Consider the following 15,206-nt stretch of genomic DNA (forward strand, 5'->3'; position numbering starts at 1 on the left):
GGCCCTTAGTCAAAATGTGCCACATAATCTGCTTCCCCCTCCCCTCCCTAAAAAAAAACATATTTTTACTAAATATGGCATGAAAGCATTTAACAGCAATTGGTCATTCTGAGTTGTATCCAGCTAAGTCAGAGTAGACCCACTGAAACTGGAAGACCTAAGTTAGTCATGTGCATTGATATCAATAGGTCTACCCTGAGTACGACAGCTATGGGGTACAATCTATTGACTGGTTGTCACTAGGGATGGGCAAAGCTGGCAACTTTCAATTCCTCATTTTCCTACTGCTAAACTCAGTTCCCCATATTTCACCATCAGTTTCTGGTTCATCCTTTTCTTATGTTCTCATGAAAACTTGTCAGCATTTTCTGTGTACATGTCTCCTAATACGGACATTTTGGCAAACAATTTTCTAAACTTAATCCATCTTTGTACATTATTTTTATTAACACATGTATTTTTATGCATGTTTCCTCCTAATACATGTATTTTTGTACACGGGGTTTTTCGGAAACTGCACTACAAACTTTTAAAAAGTGTGAAATTTTGAAGGATAGCTGTGCTTCACTTTGCATATTCTTCTGCTAAGTGCAAATGTATTTTTTTAAAAAAACAAAATCGCTAAGTGCAAATTTATATAGGTTCACCTTTAATTTTAAAGCTGGATTTCTCCCTGTAACTGATCTTATCGGTAGCCAAACCGCTGTTTACTTATGTTGTTGAATTTGTTTTCAGTCTGTCATTAACTATTTATCAGTGTTATCTCAGATTGTTTTACACAGAGCTGTAAGCAGGTCTCGAAGGATATTATAAGGGGAAAGTGGGATAAAAATCTTTTAACTAAATAGACCTACTGACCTTTGCCAAAAGAAAAGAACCCTTGGTTTTTTGGCTCAGATCCCTTTCACCTAATAGCCAGCCTCTCTCTCTCTCTCTCTCTCTCTCTCTCTCTCTCTCTCTCTCTCTCCTTTGTTCATTCGCTCATTCATTTTAATTATATTGCTCCTGCCCTTAAGAACAAGTTCTTCTTCTCCTGAGGCAACTTGGGGGGGGGGGGGAGACGGAAAGAAAGCCTCAGGAAAATGGAAGATCAGGGGTTTCTAAACTATGCTCTGTGGACCATAGCACAGCTTCCTTCAGGTGGTCTGCAGCATGTCTGGGGAAACCCCTGACCATTCAAATTCTACAGAATTCCAACTGTAATGCAATGCAATAAAATACAGTGTATAAGAAATAAAAGAAGCAATAAAAATACAATTAGAAACCATACAACCCTCAGCATGGCACATTACAGCTGCTGCAACAGGCAGAAAAATCATTAAGTGGTCCACTCAAGATCTTTGGCAATTTTCAAGTGGGGAAAATAAGTCTGGTAACCACTGCAGGAGATACTATAAAAAGTCACATAATAATCTAGGGGTCATCAACCTGGTGCCCCCGGGCACACATGCACCCACCAAGGTTCCCCTGGGGCTCCAGAGAGGAGCACCCCCAACTTCCTACTGCCCATTGCAATTGTGGTGGATTATTGTGGGGGGGTGTCACACTCCCCTCCCCAGTTGTGACACACACACACAGAGATGAAAATACTCCCAGTTCACAGTAAGGCTTGGGGAAAGCCTTACTGAGTAAAATAGAAGGCTTCTTTCAAGACTGATTGTAGCATCCAAGGGCCATTTTCAAGGCAGGGAATACTGTAGCTTATTTTGTCCTCTGCAGTTCCATCCTACAAATTGTCCTTTCCTTGCTGCTATGTATTAGGCTTTATAAAAAGTATTCTAATGGCTCCGATGCAAGACTTTCCCCTCCAAACCTAGAGTTCACAAATGGTGTGGAAGGCTTGACCCTTTCCTCCACAGCCAAACTCTCCAGGAAAATCACTTCCTACCAGGGCTGTCTTAACCATAGGTGCCAGGGGTGTGGGGCACCCAGGTGCTGGGCTCTCAGGGGCACCAGGCCAAGAGTCCGGGGCCTGAGAGTTGAGTCCGGGAAAGAGCCTGCCCATCGGCTCTATGCCGCAAATTCAGGGGCGTCCAAGCTAACAAGACGCTGAGGCGGCCGGCTGGCTCCGCCCTCCTGCACCCCTGGGACTGGGCAACCTGGGACGGCGCCGGGCAGATCGTTGCACCCTGGCGCTGCATATGCTTACGACAGCCCTGCTTCCCGCATTAGGCTTGAAAGAAAGCCAAGACACTTTTTTCAAGGGTTGCATGTTTTTTGGTGTGTGTTTTGCAATATGGGATAGTTGGTGCCAATGACAAGTTTCTCAGATATGCAAATGTGCTACTTTATACCAAGTCATAGCACTGGTCCATCTAGCTCAATATTGTCTATGCTGACACTCAGGGGCATTCCAGGGTTTCAGGCAAGAGTATTTCCCAGTCCTACCTGGAGATACTGGGGATGGTGATGATACCCTACCTTTTTCACTGCCAGGCATTGAACCTGGAATTTTCTGGAGGCAAAGCAGATGCCTACCACTGACCTATGGCTCTTCCCCAAGACTAAGCAGAGCTCACTGAGAAGAGAATTTCATATGACCATGAGGCTAACATTAAGAAGGCCCTGTTCCCCAGTTTCTGCCAATCCGATTTTCTCCAGTGATGGACCAGCCGGCAGGGCCTCTGAAGCAGAACTCCCAGTGAGACACATGTGGTCACATAAAGGATGGTACAGTCCAAACACCTTTCTTGAAACTTCCAAAGCTTATCGCTTGTGTTGATAATCCAGTACCACTGCTAACATTTTTTGATATGCTGATGGTACTGCCAACTTTAAACACTGCTCCTGTCTCCCAGTCCTAATGCCCAAGCCATGAAGCTGCCCCTTTGTCTTATGGGGGGAACTGGGATGCGTAAGAAGAGCTGTAATTGTTATCAGCACCTCCTGAAACTTAAAATCTCTCTCTCTATCTCTCTCACATTTTAAGCTCCCATCCCCGAAACAGGACTGTTGAGCTGAGACTGATTTCTGAAGAGGAGTTACCTGAAGCAGTAATTTATCTTCTGGCATTTCTCTTCCACGGAGACATGAAATCTACTAACAGGATTGGAGAATCATCATCCGAGATAGACATAATACCCCTGGCTCTGATAAACCACACAAAGACAAAGGTTTAAGGAGCAATGTACTCTGCATGCACTGATAAAAAAACCAACTTAGCATACTGCAAGCCTCCTTTATGATGACTCTGAGTTTCAAAGCAGAATGCAAAATCCCCAACATTTCATTATCAATAACTTTTTTGTTATTGTTGTTTAATAATCTTGAGTTCTAAAAAAGCCTCCCTCCCAAGGGCTTGACTTAGATAAAGGAATGTAAATGAGTGATAAAGGATTGTGCATTTAGCTGCTACAAAGAACTTCTAAATGCCTATTGTTCTCTTTTGTATCATCAAGGGGGTTACATCTAGCTCCTACATTTCTGCTTGTGTCCTTGGATTTTATTTCCCTACCAGAAGGCTTCTTCTAAAACACAGAGATCAGCAGAAGAGTTTCGGAACCAGTAAATTGTCCCTGCTAGAAAATTTCAACGAGCTACATTGACCTTAAAAAGGTAAAGGTACCCATGCCCTTGACAGACTCTAGGGTTGTGTGCTCATCTCACTCTAGAGGCCGGGAGCCAGTGCTGTCTGCAGACACTTCCAGGTCATGTGGCCAGCAGAACTGAATATTAAGGGCAGCTCTCCTCTTTGTGGACACACGCCCAATATCTCCTTTAGCTCAGATGTGTCCAGGTGTGCAAAAGTTTAACAGTTAGCCCACTGTGACAGAGCACCATTACATTTTAGACATGTAACCATCTTCTGCCCCAGATCAAGATCACAGGAAATCTCTTTATCCTGTTTGCTTTGGAATCTGGATTTGCACTATACCAGCTGTTGGGTGAGTCGTACCTTCACTTCCTCCTCGTCTCCTCACAACAGGATGACATGCAGCACTGACTGGCTGCCCCATGTGTCAAGCACGAAACCAAATGAAATTTAAGAGAGAAATAAAATGCCAAACAAGATCAGATAAACATATGTATGTTTGTGGAAGAAAGTGAGTAGTACATGATGCATGGGTGACATTTCATATTCAATTTGGAACCAAACACATCTGTCCTTTGAGGACCAAAGGCCTGTGGGAATAACAAAAATGTCAATGTGTTCATCTATAGGCAACCTTCTGGTCTCTCTTTGGTTGTTGAACCAATGGGGATCAATGGCCACAGCTAACAAATTTAGCAAAAATGTAAGTGGACAATTGCCAAGAAAGTCCAACTAAGTCACATTTGACCTCAAACAAGGAAATTTCTCAAAGCTGAGGTGACTGGTAAAAAGGAAGTGGAAAGAGAAAGTCAAGAGGGTCAAATCTCTTCAGAATGCTTGTGGGTTGTTCAAAACCACAATAGCAGAAGCTCAGATAGAGTGTGGACTACAGATCAGGAAAGGTGCCGCCAAGGCCAAGAGGGTGTCAGGGTGGTTATTGAGCAGCGTCAAGGAAGCTATTAGAGGTGAGAAGGCTTCCTTCAGAAAACTGAAGTCTTTGCCCAGATAATGAAAAGAAACACAAACTTTGGTGGGGGAGGGAATGTCTCTATAAGCATTATACCCAACTATATAGATACACAGTGGTACCTCGGGTTAAGAACTTAATTCGTTTTGGAGATCTGTTCTTAACCTGAAACTGTTCTTAACCTGAAGCACTACTTTAGCTAATGGGGCCTCCTGCTGCCGCTGTGCTGCCATTGTGTGATTTCTGTTCTCATTCTGAAACAAAGTTCTTAACCCGAGGTACTATTTCTGGGTTAGCAGAGTCTGTAACCTGAAGCATCTGTAACCTGAGGTAACACTGTATTTTTAAAAAAACATGCTTTTGAAGAAGGAAATCAGCTAGAGACGCAATTGTACAAGGGAGTCAAAGGTGTGTGAAAGGAGAAAGGAGATCTTCAAATACAGTATCTGAAAGTGTGTTGCATGGATAATGGTACAAGCTTATTTTCCAATGGTTTCAAATCACTAGAAAGGAGATTCTGACTAAACGTTAGGAAGAACTTTATGATGGTAAGAGCTGATTGACAGTGGAATGAACTCCCTTGGAAGATGGCAGACTCTATTTCATTGCAGGCTTTTCAATAGAAGTTGGATGGTCATCTGTCAGGGATTCTTTAGCTATGATTCCTGCACTGTATGGGGCTGAATCAGATGACTTTTGGGATCCCTTCCAACTCTTCAATTCTATGATTCTATGAGATGGCATAAAAGCTGGTGAAATATACTCAGAGTCGCAAAGTGATTTCATGCTCTTTATTCAGCTCATAGTGGTGAGGAGGAATGAATGTCCCCTCAAGGTATCTACTTTATATACATTATTTACACAATGGGCTGCACATGATTGGTTAATTCTGGAATTCTACTGTAAGCCAATCAGGTTGTGGATTCACTTATATCTGGAGCATGATTGGGTGGTTCCTGCCAACCAATCATACTGCTGCATTGTTCTTGGACCAATCAGACTGCTGCATTATGAATCCTATTGTTCTAGGACCAATCAGACTGCTGTAATTTGGATCCTATTGTTCTAGGACCAATCAGACTGCTGCAGTTTGGATCCTATTCAACTCAGTACATAACACCCCTCCCCTCTAAGTTCCGGTCCTGCCCGGGAGGTCACATTCATAGTCCTCGAGGTACGCCGGCGGCCTACGTGTGCGTTGCGGCCTGTGGTGTTCCCTGGTCCGGGGTTCAGGTTCTGGCTCGTGTTCCAAGGATGCTGGCTGTGATGGGCCTGTTTGGTCTGGCGCAACCGGCTCGCTCAGTCGTGGTTCTGGTTCCGGTGTCCTTTCGGCCTCGCGGGTCCTCTCTGTATTTACTGATTCTGCCTCTCCTGCTGGCCCCTCCTGCTCTATGGGCCTCACTGCCCCTCTGTTCCCTTGGGACTCCTCTGACCTTTCCTCCTCCTGGTTTTCACCCGGGAATCGTCGCCGTATCTGGTCACAGTGGCGGCGCCAGCATTCCCCCCCCCATCCGTTAGCACCTCGTACGACACGGGGCCAGTGACCCTGGTGACTGTGGCGGGTACCCATGCTGGGCCTGCCCCAAAATTCTTTGCGTACACTGGGTCCTGGGCCTTGAAGGTCCGGGGGTTCCTGCCTTCCCCCACCACTACCTCATCCTGAGCTCTATCGGGGTGAAGGCGGTCCAATCTGATTGCAAGGCGCCGACCCATTAGTAGTTCAGCGGGGCTCCGGCCAGTCGTTGAGCTGGGGGTGCTGTGCTGTGCTAGAAGGAATGTGGCAAGGCGGTACTCCCAATCCCCTTGCGTCATGCGGCGAAGGGTGTCCTTGGTGGTCCGCACCATGCGTTCTGCTTGGCCATTGGTGGCAGGGTGGAATGGCGCCGAACGGATGTGGCGAATGGCGTTCTGCGCTGTGAAGGTTTGGAATTCTCCTGACGTAAATGCAGTCCCGTTGTCTGAGACGAGAGTGTCAGGGAGCCCGTGGGTTGCAAACAGCCTGCGTAGTACCCGGATGTGGAAGTGGACGGTACCAGTGCGACTTCCAGCCATTTGGTGTAGGAGTCCACCACTATGAAGAATGTTTTCCCCTGAAAGGGGCCAGCGAAGTCCACATGCAGGCGTGACCATGGTGCTCGGGCGGACTCCCAGGACTGGACTGGGGCCCTTGGGGGATCTGGGCGGGATTCTTGGCAGGCCTGGCAGTGTTTGACCCAGGCCTCTATCTCTCCATCGATCCCTGGCCACCACACATAACTCCTGGCAAGGGCCTTCATTCTTACTACTCCTGGATGTGTCTCATGTAGGGCTGTGAGGACCCTTTTGCGGAGGGGCTGGGGAACAACGACTCTGCTTCCCCATAACAGGCACCCCTTGTGGGCCGACAGTTCATGTTTGCGGGTTGTGTAGCCGGCGAATTCTGGCCCGGGGCTGCTGCTGGGCCATCCCCTCCACACCCAGTCCAGGACCCGGGAGATGACCCTATCTTTCTTGGAATGGTGTGCAACTTCTTGTGCCTGAATGGGGCGGTCGGGAAGCAACTCCAGGCTCATAACCTCTTGTGCAGGTGCTGGGTCAGGGCCTGTTTCCGGTAGTGGTAGCCTGCTGAGGGCGTCCGCATGGCCCATCGCCTTCCCAGGTCGGTGAATCAGTGCATACTGGTAGCTGGCAAGGAAAATTGACCATCTGAGGACGCGAGGGGACAGCACTTGGGGGGTCTGCTTTTCAGGGGCAAACAAGCCAAGCAACGGCTTGTGGTCAGTCACCACGGTGAAGGGCCGCCCGTACAAGAAATCATGGAATTTTTTTACTCCCTTCACGATTGCCAGCCCCTCCTTGTCGATTTGCGAGTAGTTCCGCTCGGTTGCGTTGAGTGTCTGGGAAAAGTACGCCACCGGTACCTCTCTTCCATCCGGGAGTTGGTGCCCCAGGACAGCGCCAATGCCATAGGGTGAGGCGTCGCATGCTAGCACCACCGGCAGCCTCTCGTCGAAGTGTGCCAAGACCGAGTTTGAGACAAGCAAGTCCTTGACTGCCTGGAATGCAGCCTCCTGGTGCTGGCCCCACACCCAAGGGGCCCGCTTGTCCAGGAGTCTGTGTAGGGGCTCCGCTACCGCCGCCTTGTGGGGAAGGAAGGAATGGTAAAAGTTCAATAGTCCCAAGAAGGCCTGAAGTTCAGTCTTGCTCTTGGGCGCTGGGGCATCACAAATGGCCCGTACCTTGTCCCCAGTCGGGTGGACCCCTTCTGCGTCCACCATAAATCCCAGAAAGTCCACCTGAGGCACTCCTAGTAGACATTTTTCCCGCTTCACCTTGAGACCCGCCGTCTGGAAACGGTGCAGAACGGTGCGGAGGCGGTCCTCAAACTCCTCTGGTGTGGGCCCGGCAATCAACACATCATCGAAGAAGGGGGTGACGCCAGGAATCCCTTTAAGGAGCGAGTCCATTAGATTCTGGAATATGCCTGGTGCCACGCTGACACCGAATTGCAGCCGCTTTACCCTGAACGCTCCTCTGTGCGTCACAATCGTCTGTGCCTCTGCTGTGGCTTCATCTACTGGCAGCTGTTGATATGCTTGGGCCAAGTCCAGTTTGCCAAAAATTTTCGACCCAGCCAGGGTGGCAAGGACATGGCTGACCACTGGCACTGGGTATGCATGGGCCGTGAGGGCCTTGTTTATGGTACATTTGTAGTCTGCGCAGATGCGGACCGAACCATTAGGCTTGACGGGTGTGACGATTGGGGTTTCCCAGGGGGCATTAGGCACCGGCTCCAGCACTCCTTGCTCCACAAGCCGGTCCAATTCCTCGTCTATACGGGGTTTCAGGGCGAACGGGACCCGGCGGGCCTTGAGCCTGACCGGTCGTACTGCGGGGTCAAGCTGTAGCGCAATGGGGGGGGCCGTATACTGTCCCAATTTCCCGTCGAAAACCCCTGGAAATTCCTTGCATATGGCGTCCACGTCCACTTGTAAGCTAGTGTGGTTCACCCCGGTGACAGCTAGCCCCAGTGGTCCAAACCATGCCAATCCCAGTAAGCTAATGTAGGGGCCCTTGACCACAAGCAAGTCCAGTTGCCGAGTCCGCCCTCGGTATTGCACCCTGAAGGTCCCCACCCCCATTGTAGGGACCTTACGTTTCTGGAAGTCCCGTAGGGTGAATGGGGCCGGCCTGAGTTTGGGACCCCCAGTAGGACACAGTTTCCTTAAGGTCCTTGCTGAGATTATGGATAGAGTTGAACCCGTGTCAAGCTCCATGCGGCATGGGGCCCCCTCTATCTGTACCTCTACATAAATTTTCTCTACGTTGGGGTGGGGCAACTGGTATACCTGGCAGTCCGTGAGCTCCGTCGAGTTGCCTTGGTGCGTTGGGCCCCGGGACCTGGGGCTCTTGGATTGGTCATCTGATGCCTGGTGTCGGGTGGGCCGAGCCCGACACACCCAGGCGATGTGTCCCAATTTTCTGCACTGCCTGCACTCTGCGTTGCGGAAACGGCAGGTCCTCCTCTCGTGACTTTCCCCGCAGCTTGCGCAGTTTCCTCCTTCTCGTCGAGGCAGCTGTGGTCTGTGCGCTGCTTGAGTGCGCTGCTGTACTCGGTGCACCTCCTCCCTGTCGGATCCTGAGTCGTCGGTGAGGTCTTCGTGGTGGACCCCTGGTTGGGATGGCAGGCTCGGCTGTGCCTCTTGCGTCAACCTCTCGGCAGCTTCCGTTGCCAGGGCCTCCTCCAGAGCGACCTGGAACGTTAGGTCCTTCTTAGCGTAGAGGCGTCGTTGCAGCTTCTCATCCTTCAGGCCACCGACGAGGCGGTCACGAAGCATGTTCTCCAGCTCTGAGAAGTTGCAGAACCGGGCGGCTTGGCGGAGAGAGGTCACAAACCCAGTTATGGTTTCCCCAGGGGCTTGCCGCTTTGCATAGAAGGCATTTCGACGAGCCACCACTGAGGGCTGCGGCGAAAAGTGCCCCTTCAGCTGTTCCATTATTGTTTTGTATGGAACAGTAGCGACGTCTTCAGGTGCAAGGAGAGCCCGGGCGACTTCAAACGTCTCCTCTCCGCAGACGCTGAAGAATATCGCCCTCTTCTTGGCGTCTTCTTCATCGGTGACCCCTTTGGCTTCTAGGAGGAAGGTGAAACGGGAGGCGTACGCTTCCCAGTCTCCAGATGCTGGGTTGAACGGCGAGAAGCTGCTGTCGGTTGCCATTCTGAGTTCCTTGTGTCCCGGAGCTGAAGCCTGGATACACGGTGCGAGGCAGCGGTGCGGCAGGTGGCGGTGCTGCGGTGCTGTGTGTGGCAGTCAGCTCAGCGGGATCCCACCCTCGTCGCCAGTGAAATATACTCAGAGTCACAAAGTGATTTCATGCTCTTTATTCAGCTCATAGTGGTGAGGAGGAATGAATGAATGTCCCCTCAAGGTATCTACTTTATATACATTATTTACACAATGGGCTGCACATGATTGGTTAATTCTGGAATTCTACTGTAAGCCAATCAGGTTGTGGATTCACTTATATCTGGAGCATGATTGGGTGGTTCCTGCCAACCAATCATACTGCTGCATTGTTCTTGGACCAATCAGACTGCTGCATTCTGAATCCTATTGTTCTAGGACCAATCAGACTGCTGTAATTTGGATCCTATTGTTCTAGGACCAATCAGACTGCTGCAGTTTGGATCCTATTCAACTCAGTACATAACAGCTGGATTGATCCTTTGTATACAACGTCACTGCAAAGATTCTGAACTGTGCTTGAACTAATTTTCTCAGGAAGGGAGTCTGAGGAACTGCGGCATCTTGTGGGGACAAGAGACAGAGTTCTAGGCCTTAATGATAAATTCAAAATGAATAAGCAACTTCTCTGAATTGTGAAATGCGGTTCTCCCACCAAAATATGTTTACAATAATTTGTATATTAGGGGAACAGGTGCATAGAAATGCATACAGTAGTAACATACGAGAACACTGGAATTGCTTGCAGAAATGTGTATATTGGGCAAAATTGCATACAACAATGTGCGTGTTAGGAGAAATTCACATTGATATGCTACTGAATTTTCATGAGGTCATATTGGGGGGTGGGATTGCAAACTGATGTATGAAGAACTGATGAAGATTGGGAAAGTGAGAAACTGAAAAGAAATTGCCAGATTTACCCATTCCTACTTACAGCACAATCTTATGCATGCTCACTTAGCATGGGGCTTAATTCCAGCTAGGTGCGCCTAGGACTCTGCAGCCTTAACCTGCAAAAAGCCATATGCTCGCACATGCATCACTTTGCAGACTCTAATGAGGGTCTCCTTGCAGGCACCGCTGGGCCTCCCTCTGCTTTTGTCAGCATTGGGCCTTGCTTAGTATATTAGGTGCAGTGTCTCGAAAACCCTGGCCTTGGCTTGTGTATACAGTTTAGAAAGTGGCTTCGTACAAATGAGTTAACTTAAAAACTAATCACTTCTAAAGGTCAAAGCTCCCATTCGTAATCGGGTGGAACAAAAAGCTAATTAGAGGCCTTTTGTCTGAGTAAATGAGGATGGAGCATTCTGGGTACACTCAGGAGCTGCCTGTGTTCAGAAGGGCTCTTGGCAGGGTTATTTTCATCATGAGGTATTTATGAGGAAAACACTTCGACCCCCACGAATGGGAATTCTGCTATCGAAATGGCAGCAGCTTTTAAAAACTTGTCATAGCGTATCATTAACCTGCTGTTAGGGATTGGAGAGCCAATTGGAACCCGGACAGAGAGAAATTCAAGCCCTGCGTTTTCTTGTGTGTGCTCCACCAGACCTTGCAATGGTGATCTGGAGGGAAAGGCATGGAGATCACAAAGGGGCAGAGAGGCCTATGGGGTCAAAAGCGGTGATTGGAGCCATGTTTTTTGGCCTCTGACATAGGGTTGCAGACTCCCAGGCTCTCTTTTTCCCCATTCTGGAAAGTTTGCTGTGCATTTAACTGTTGCAAGATAAAGAGAAAATCGTCAGGTGAAGCTTTCTTCCACCACTGGCCCCACTGTAACATTCCCTACAGGTGGGCTTCCCAAAAGCTTGTGGCTAAACCTTGTAAGAAACAGCATGCTGGACCAGATGGACTTTTTGACCTAAACCAACAAGAGTTTGTCTTATATTATACAGTGGTACCTTGGGTTAAGAACTTAATTCGTTCCGGAGGTGCGTACTTAACCTGAAACTGTTCTTAACCTGAAGCACCACTTTAGCTAATGGGGCCTCCCGCTGCCGCCGCACCGCTGCCGCACAATTTCTGTTATCATCCTGAAGCAAAGTTCTTAACCCGAGGTACTATTTCTGGGTTAGCGGAGTCTGTAACCTGAAGCGTCTGTAACCTGAGGTACCACTGTACTGCATTTTAATGAGTGTTTATTTTTAAGTATAGTATATTTTAATCAAACATTTATTACAGTAAGCTGACCATTAAACATAGAGCTGTATCCTACAATCCATGTCTGCTAGCACAAGGGCTCTTGCTCTTGCAGACAAGTGAGTTTTAATGTACAAAAGAAGAATCCAGTGCAATAGTTGCACTAGTGGAAACTCACTGTGCAAGAGATTGCACAATCTCTTAGTTACTAGCAACCTGTTTAGGCATTCTTATGTGCAAGGACACTCCACTGGCATAAAACATCTTGCCAGCAGAACAAGTATATCACTAAGTGACTTTAACTTGGCACTACATTGGATCCAACCTATTAAGTAATACAAAATCACAGCCTCAGCAGAAGCAATTATTCAAGGTAACAAGTTAGGAACCAGCTACAGTGGTACCTCGGGTTACAGACGCTTCAGGTTACAGACGCTTCAGGTTACAGATGCTTCAGGTTACAGACTCCGCTAACCCAGAAATAGTACCTCGGGTTAAGAACATTGCTTCAGGATGAGAACAGAAATCGTGCAGCACCAGCAGCGCAGCAGAAGTGGGAGGCCCCATTAGCTAAAGTGGTACCTCAGGTCAATAACAATTTCAGGTTAAGAACGGACCTCCAGAACGAATTAAGTTCTTAACCTGAGGTACCACTGTATAGCAGTGTGTTTCCTGGTTGGTCCTTAGCAGCCCTTTGATTTTTAAACTTCTTGTTTGGTAAGCCAGTCTGAGAACATGCGTTAATGAGAGTTATTGTACAAATAATATTAATTTTATTTATTATATTTGTCAATTCTTTTTCTCACAGGGTGAATCAAAGCAACTTACATCAAAACCTCTACAGATAAAAGCCAAGACATGCAGAACCCATCCCACTAAAGGTGGCCACAGTGCCACCCTTCAAATTAAGGGCCAGAAGCCTGGATAAAGAGAAAAGCATTTATGTTCCACATGCAGGGGCCACTACTGAAAAGGCCTGTTCTTGTGTTACCGCTCTTCACACCTGCCATGGAAGGGGCACATGAACAAGGGCCTCAGGTGATGAGCTCAGAGTCTGGGTCAGTTCATATAGCAGTCCTTGAGGTTCTGAAGTCCTGAGCCTTATTATTATCATTACCATTATTATTTCTTGAGAGCATTTTAATCCCACTCTTCACCCAAGGAGCTCGAGGTGGCGTACATGATTCTCCCTTCCCCATGTTGTCCTCACAAGAACCCTGTTAGGTTAGGCTGAGAGACAGCGACTGGCCCAAGGTCACCAAGTGAGCTTCATGGCTGAGTGGGGATTCAAACATGAAAACTTACCCATCTCCTAGCACAACAGACTTTGCACCAGCTGGCAGGGAATGCTGAATACAGCCCCGTTTTCATAAGGTACGTTTTGAGTAGTGAGGGTTCCCACTGATTACTGATTTTGGGTTGTTTCGAAGGCTGAAGTGGGGCAGTTGCAAAAATCTTTCAGAGATAACACACAAACACCCTTTTTTCTTTTTCCTTTTTTAAGGAACAGCCCACAACACAACCTGCTGGGGACACAGCAGATGACCCTCCCCTCCCCTTTCCCCTCCCTTGTTTTATGTTCATAAGAGCCCCAGCTCAGCCCAGCTGTCCTGCAAAATTGTCACTCCAGCTGTTATGAAGCAATGGGTTCCTGTTGCCAAGATATGGATTTGGTTTTAATAACAGTTAGTGCAAACATTGTAAATTTACTGCTGCGAGAGAGCGTTTTTGAAAACGTCCAAGTCTAGCTATAATTTTTCAACCGCACCAGCTGTTTGCGCTCTGCTCATACCTGACATGGCACTTTGAAATAGCAATCACTGTATTTATAAGAAGGGAAGGACTCATAAATATGTCAGGAGCGGAATATACAATGCCATATTTCACCATTTTCTATTTTAAAATGGTGAGTTACGGCTACAGAAATGTGGGCCCATTAAAGGTGATATGATGTATTTTGTGTCTTGTTCAGGAGCCCATCCATCATGGAGACAATAAAGAAAACCGCACTTACTTTTTTCCCCCCTCCCTGTCGTCTGTAATTTATGATGCCCCAAAAGCTGTAACCTTTTGGCAGGCTTTGCAGAAACTGCTGCACTGTTAGCAACTAAATAACCTTTTATAAGGTTTTAAATGTGTTGCTACAGTCTCAATGCACTTGCCGTATCGACCCGAAAGATCTCGAAGAAAAAAAGAGAGCAAGGGATTGGGTGTGGGGGGAGAGGGGAGAGAACATGATCTATAGCTGGATCAATAACAGGATATAGATTGTCGAAAGATGCTCCTAATGATTTTTGCCAGCTGTCATCTTTCAGCCTCGGTCTCCCAATCCTTTAAGGCTTTCATCTGCTCTCCACTCAGATTAATTAACCTTGCCAGGGCTCTCAAGTCACTGAGAAGAAGAAAAGAGCCTGCAATGATTTTGTGGAAGCCAAGGTCTGCCCTAGGTAGTGTAACAAAATTGGGGAAGAGACCCTCTGCTTAAATTCATGAGACTGGCTTAACAATCCTGTGATTTCTCTCTCTCTCTCTCTCTCTCTCTCTCTCTCTCTCTCTCTCTCTCTTAAATCTTCTTTCCTGCCTTCTGGCTTTGGAAAATTCAACTTTGCCCTGTGATCTCCACTGGTCATGACAGTTTTAACATAATCTTCCCACTGCTGTTGGCCTTTTGGACAAGAGCATTGTTGGGGGTGTGGGTTGGGGGAGTGTATCTAGAATCCTTTACCTCAGGCCTGAGATTCCCTATCCTGTCCCCCTGCTTTTATAAAACTTGGAAAAAATACCCTCTCTTATAATGTTAGAACTTGGAAAGCCAGTCAATGAATGTGAATTGTTGGAAGATTCAGGTCAGGCAAACACAACCTGCAGAAAAAGACAATGCACGTGATTTTGGAAACCATGAATATCTTTAATAAAATTATTATTATTATTATTATTAGAAAGTACTTCTTCACACATTAAGATTGCCGGAAGAAATGTCAACAACCTCAGATATGCAGATGACACAACCTTGACGACAGAAAGTGAGGAGGAATTAAAGAACCTTTTAATGAGGGTGAAAGAGGAGAGCGCAAAATATGGTCTGAAGCTCAACATCAAAAAAATGAAGATCATGGCCACTGGGCCCATCACCTCCTGGCAAATGGAAGGGGAAGAAATGGAGTCAGTGAGAGATTTTACTTTCTTGCGCTCCATGATCACTGCAGATGGTGACAGCAGCCACGAAATTAAAAGACGCCTGCTTCTTGGGAGAAAAGCAATGACAAACCTAGACAGCATCTTAAAAAGCAGAGCATCACCTTGCCGACAAAGGTCCATATAGTTAAAGCTATGGTTTTCC

The sequence above is a fragment of the Podarcis liolepis genome (genome assembly GCF_965112155.1).
Source record: "Podarcis liolepis genome assembly, chromosome: 16".
Classification (NCBI taxonomy): Eukaryota; Metazoa; Chordata; class Lepidosauria; order Squamata; family Lacertidae; genus Podarcis; species Podarcis liolepis.